Source organism: Rutidosis leptorrhynchoides, chromosome 5, assembly GCF_046630445.1.
Source record: "Rutidosis leptorrhynchoides isolate AG116_Rl617_1_P2 chromosome 5, CSIRO_AGI_Rlap_v1, whole genome shotgun sequence".
NCBI lineage: Eukaryota > Viridiplantae > Streptophyta > Magnoliopsida > Asterales > Asteraceae > Rutidosis > Rutidosis leptorrhynchoides.
This window is the reverse complement of record NC_092337.1, coordinates 147478331-147485297: the sequence shown is the minus strand read 5'-3', so window position 1 is coordinate 147485297 and position 6967 is coordinate 147478331. Positions and strand designations below refer to the sequence as shown.

General features: G+C 29.7%; 1 non-coding gene across 1 annotated transcript; it reads left to right on the top strand.

Annotated features, from left to right (window-relative positions):
- The first annotated feature begins 4035 nt into the window (after window positions 1-4035).
- LOC139851046 (small nucleolar RNA R71) lies at window positions 4036-4142 on the top strand. The gene has a single exon (XR_011760409.1). It is a non-coding gene; the product is annotated as a small nucleolar RNA R71 (small nucleolar RNA).
- Window positions 4143-6967: the final 2825 nt, after the last annotated feature.

Here is a 6967-nt window from a genome sequence, read left to right as displayed (position 1 = left end):
ACCATAACCACCACCATCGAACCACTAACCATCATCTAAATCCTTCTCTCTATCTCTCTCTCTCTAAATATCTCTATCTATCTTCTTCTATCTCTTTTACGGTGATCACCAAACAAAAACATAATCTCACCGCCCACAATCACCACCATAGAACCACTTTAAACCTCCAATGTTTTTATGTTGCTCTACCGGTTGTTTCCTGTTTCTAATTGACACATTTAAATCACCACTACAGCCCGCACCCAAATCTACTTTTAGTTCGATTAAACTTACCCAAGAACCCCATATCCTTGTTTGTTATTGCAGCTATATGAAAACCATCACCATAGTTGCTGTTTGTTCGAACCAATACCACCACCAATTCACCTCCATGATTACCATACCACCACTTTTTATCATCAACCAAACCCACTTAGACTGTTGTACTCATTCTAGTTTCTTCTTTCTATTTTCACAACATAACAACCATCAACCACAATCAATCCTACTGTTTCGCTGTGCACCCGTCCCTTTTCTCCTGTTCAAACGAAACTGCAGCTGCAGTTTCTGTCTCTTTTGTTTTTCCTTTAGGCTGTGAACGAAGGAAGTTAAAAGATGATGATGGATAGCTGATGAGAATGATGATGAGGAAGATAGAATGATGATGATTCCGGTTGTTTTTTAAGAACACCACCTTCGCATTTAATTTTCTTTTCTTTTCTGTTTTTTAATCAGACTAACCAACATCATTACTAGCCCACACCCGATTTCTTTTTAAGCTCGAAACCCCACCAGGATATATACAGCTGCGTATATATATATATATATATATATATATATATATATATATATATATATATATATATATATATATATATATATATATAAATATATATATATATATATTTTTTATATTGATGATGAAGTGGAAGCATAAAGAAATATGATTATGATGGTTGGTGACTCAATTTCAATTAAATAAAGATGATACAGTGAATGGAATGATGATGGATGATGGAATAATCGATGTTAATAATTGATGGAGATTGAATGGAGCTGTTTCCCTTTTCTTTTGTTGAACCCTACAACCCAACAACCACAATATCTATCGAGCAAATTAGTTAAAAAACGATATTTGGACTGCTGTATCTTTCTACCGGTCGAACTTCATGTGGAAACCAAACAGGCCACAAAGCTTTATTGGGTTATTAAATGGGTTGCCTTTTTGGGCCACATATTTCTGCAGTTGGGCCGAGAGGTTCAGTAACAATTTTGATATATGATAAAACGGATTAAAATCGTTATTATAGCAAATGAATTCAGACAGTGTGATTGTTTGGGTGGTTGTGGGTTTAACGATAGGTTGCGGGTTCGAGTCTCGTCTGGGACATTTCTTTTTAGGGAAAGCTTGGAGAGGGTATACACTTTTATTTTATTTCTATCATTATTATTATTAGTTATTATTATGTTTATTATTATTATTATTATTGTTATTGTTATTATTGTGATTATTATTGTTATTATTAGTATTATAATTATTATTATAAGTATCATAATTGTATTTATTATTATTATTATTATGAAAATAATAAAAATTATTATTTTAGTGAATACTAATATTAGTATCTATTTGTAAATAATAAAATTGTTAATATTAACATAAGCATTATTATTTATATTATCATGAATAATATTATTATGTAATTACTAAAATTATTATCATAACAATCATTAACGGTAAAATTAATATTATTATCATTAATACCATTATTATTATCCCTAATAGAATTATTAACATTTTTACCTTTATTAATAAAATTTAGTATTATAATTATTATTATTTTTACCTTATTTAATATAATTTTAGTATTGTTATAATTACTATTTTTAACAAACAAATTATATATATATATATATATATATATATATATATATATATATATATATATATATATATATAAAGATACTTAATATATATGAAATAACAAAATTAATATTTTTATACACAAAATGAATATATAAAACATATACATATTAATAAGATAAATATGATATAACTAATATATATATATATATATATATATATATATATATATATATATATATATATATATATATATATATATATATATATATATTTGTTAAATTACAAGTACATGGTTTAATATATATATATATATATATATATATATATATATATATATATATATATATATATATATATATATATATATATATATACGAATGATATAGGTTCGTGAATCCGAGGCAAACCCTGCATTGTTCAATGTCGTCATATGTATTTTTACTACAAAATACAGTACTGTGAGTTTCATTTGCCTTTTTACCCTTTATATTTTTGGGCTGAGAATACATGCGCAATTTTTATAAATGTTTTACGAAATAGACACAAGTAATTGAAACTACATTATATGGGTGAATGATCGAAGCCGAATATGCCCCTTTTTGCTTGGTAACCTAAGAATTAGTAAACCGATCTACTAATTGACATGAATCCTAAAGATAGATCTATTGGGCCTAACGAACCCCATCCAAAGTACCGGATGCTGTAGTACTTCGATGTTGTTTTATCATGTCCGAAGGATTTCCCGGAATGATAGGGGATATTCTTATATGCATCTTGTTAATGTCGGTTACCAGGTGTTCACTATATGAATGATTTTTGTCTCTATGCATGGGACGTATATTTATGAGAACTGGAAATGAAATTCTTGTGGTCTATTAAAATGATGAAAATGATTATTTATGTTAAACTAATGAACTCACCAACCTTTTGGTTGACACTTTAAAGCATGCTTATTCTCAGGTATGAAAGGAATCTTCCGCTGTGAATTTGCTCATATTAGAGATATTACTTGGAGTCATTCATGACATATTTCAAAAGAATTTGCATTCGAGTCGTCGAGTTCATCAAGATTATTATTAAGTCAATTATAGGTGGATATATTATGAAATGGTATGCATGTCGTCAACATTCAATGTGAAGATAGTTTGTCTTTTAAAAACGAATGCAATGTTTGTAAAATGTATCATATAGAGGTCAAGTACCTCGCGATGTAATCATATGTTATTGTATTCGTTCTTATGGATTAGGATGGGTCTTTACACTTTTCAACTACCGGTTCTATTTCCTTCTCTTGCTGAGGCTGTGATGCCTGTGTAGTGGGAATAGAGTCATCAGAAATTACAGGTATTTCAGGTGGTTTAAGTGTAATACCACTTCTCGTGGTAATGGCTTTAGCTGTTTCATTTTGGGGGTTAGCATTTGTATCGCTAGGTAGACTCCCCGGTTTTCTTTCACCTATCAACCTCGCTAGGTTGCTTACTTCTTGTTCCAGATTTTGTATAGAAGCTTGTTGATTACTAAATGCTTGAGCATTTTGTTCATTATTTTATTTCTGAGATGTGAAAAACTGCCTTTGAGATTCAACTAGCTTCGACATCATGTCTTCTAAATTTGGCTTTTTATCATCAGTTTGTGGTGGTTTATTTGGAAAAATAGGTCTTTGCTGGTTGTAAGTATTGTTAGATACTTATTGATTGCTAGGACCTTGTTGATTGTTGTATGGAACATTTCGGTTATAATTCTGATTGTAGTTTGGTCTTGGCGGTTGATAATTATTCTGATAATTATTTTCAGGCCTTTGGTTTATGTATAAAACATTCTCTCTTTGTTCCATTGTTTGTTCAATACTGAGACAATCTTTTGTCAAATGTGGTCCTCCACACTGCTCACAACTAATTCGTATTGCGTGAATATCTTTAGTCATCTTTTCCATTCATCTCTCGAAAGCATTTAACTTTGCGGAAATGGAATCAAAGTCATGGCTAGAATCGGCTCTAGCCGCTTTAGATGATCTAACGATGTCTTTTTCTTGGTGCCACTCAAGTGAGTGGGAGACTGTGTTATCAATAATTTTGTAAGTTTCAGTTGCGGTTTTCTTCATAATGGAACCACTAGCTGCTATGTCGATATCTTTTCGTGTAGTAATGTCGCATCCTTGGTAGAATATTTGTACTATTTGATAAGTGTCTAAACCGTGTTGAGGACATCCTCTCAACAACTTTTCAAATCTTGTCCACGCTTCATATAAAGTTTCATTTGGCTTTTGTGTGAACGTAACAATTTCTTCTTGAAGTCTCACGGCTTTAGATGCCAGAAAGAATCTTTTAAGAAAATTTTCAACTAAAACATCCCATGTATCAATCAACCCTTCAGATAATGATTCTAACCAATCTTTGGCTTCTCCCTTTAAAGTCCAGGGAAATAACATGAGATAGGTCTGTTCATCCTCAACTTCTTTGATTTTGAATAGAGTACAGATCCTATTAAAGGTACAAAGATGTTCGTTTGGATCTTCCTTCGGTGTACCACTAAATTGGCATTGATTAGTTACCATGTGTAAGATTTGTCCTTTGATTTCATAATCTGGTGCATTAATGTCTGTTTGAGTAATTGCATGACCTTGGCCAGTGCGTTTAGCTCTCATTCGATCTTCCATACTTAGAGGTTCCTGATTTTCCATGATTGAGTTTGTTGAATCTGAATCATTAGAGGATTCTGATTTAATGGTTTCTTCCTCGACAATCTCTGGATGAGTGATTTGTGGTTCAGGAGGAATGATTATTGGTTCAGGATCTCTGAATTGTCCTTGAATATCCTCCGGGTTCTCAATTGTGAGGTCGGGCTCAAAAATTGGATTATTGAAAATTTGAATTGGAGTACTCGGTCGACTAGATGATGATTCTAAAGAAAAATCAATGGCTACGATATTGGCCAGATGTCTTGATCGAGTTACAGGTGGTGAACGTATGAAAGGTGGTGAACGTTTTGCTCGGTGCATTCACTAAATAGTCCTATTAGTTATAAAAATAAAAAAAATTACATAGGTTATCAAATTAATAGACTTTTATGATTTTGCCCACGTTTTGAATAGCCAATAGATGCACAGGTAGCCAGGACCCTTTAAATTGGAAGCCCACAACTCGCCACTAACAAATCCAACTATTAATACGAACCAGAAAATTTTGGATGTCAATCAATTTAACCGCTTAAAATAATTTTTCGTCGAAATTTTGAAGATAAAATCTATGTCCTAAAAACTAGAGCGTCAAGAAATAAGAGGAAGAAAAAGAGTGCGTCGAAAAACGTCGAAAAATAAAAGGTCGAAAAACAATAATAAGAAAGTAGAGCGTCGAAACTTAAAAGTCTAAAAACTAAATATTAAAAGTTGCGTCTAATGGTATTAAAGCTTAAAAGGAATTCTATATCCAAAACGGCAATAACTTAATAGGCACTAAAATCTATTAAATATTAAAGCGACAAGTGACGTCGTAAAATTCTAAAGCGTCTAAATCTTAATCTAAAGAAAAAGCACTTAAGGGATTTTACGGCAAAGTCTAAAGATCTAGAAATACAAATTAACTACGGCAAAAACTAAGTTTAAAACTAATTATGAACGATAAATATACAAATTACGAATTATATGATTAAAATATACAAATTATAAAATGAAACAAAAATGATAAAATTGCTTATTTTTATAATAATATTATTTTTATATTATTATTTTATAAAAATATTAATTTATAATTTTAATAAAACTAATTAAAACTAATAATCACAAATTATAATTAAACTAAACTAAATATATTAAATTAAAACCCTAATTAGGTTTAATAATAATAATTGTAATTAATTAAAACCCTAAATTAATTGTCAAACAGCTGTCAGTGCAGCTCCGCGACTGCAGTATTCAGTAAGTGTGGAGCTCCGCGACTGCGGAGCTATGCAGGCTCAGATGATGGCAGGTTCAAACGATGCAGGTTCAGTTTTCTTTTTATTTTTTTTATTTGTTTTTATTTTTTTATTTTGATTTGTATTTCTGTTTTTAATTTTAAAAAAAAAATATTTCTTAACTAAAAAAAATAAAAACTTTTTAATTTAAACACTTAAAAATATAGAAATATATATATATATTTTTTATGTTTTTATATTTTAAAAATTATATAAAATTATATTTTTACAAAAATGGCTTAAAAACTAATTTTTTTTTATAGCGTTTCGCTTCGGTGTTGATGAAGTCCCTGGCAGCGGTGCCAAAAATACTTGATGTGTGCGAGGTGTAGTACGAAATAGATTATATTTTACTACAAAATACTATTAAATACGATACAATTTACACAAGTTATTTATTTATTTATAGAATGGATATACCTAAACTTTGCTACAACACTTATAGGCAGTGTACCTAATCGTAGAGTAGTGTAGTTTTTAGTAAGTCCGGTTCGTTCCACAGGGAGCTAGCTGAGTTTAACGCTATATATATTTTAAACTATATTTGTATATATATATATATATATATATATATATATATATATATATATATATATATATATATATATATATATATATATATATAAGTAATATTATTATTATTATAAAAGGGGGTTTTACCGTTTAATGACCGGTTTGTCGATTTTATGTCTTAAGTCACAATTAAAACCTAATGTAAAATATTAAATATAAATACAACTTAATTCAAAGCGTAAAGTAAATGACGATAAATAAAAGTGCGATAATTAAAAGTGAAATAATTTAAAGTACGATAAATAAAATGACAATAAATAAAAGTGCGATGAGATATAAAATAAAGGAATTATGCTTATTTAAACTTCCGTAATCATGATATTTGACGTGTTGATTTTAATTTATTACCATGGGTTAATTGTCCTTTGTCCTGGATTATTCGATATGTCCATCTGGTTTTTGTCCATAATAGTCCATCAGTCAAAAATATAAAGTGCGAGTGTCCTCGTCAAATTATCCTTATACCCGAAGTCAGATATTCTAACTAATTGGGGACTTAAACTGTAACAAGGTCTTAGTACTTTGTTAATGATTACACCAGGTTATCGACTGCGTGTAATCCAAGGTTTTAATACGTTGGTAACAATTACACCAAGT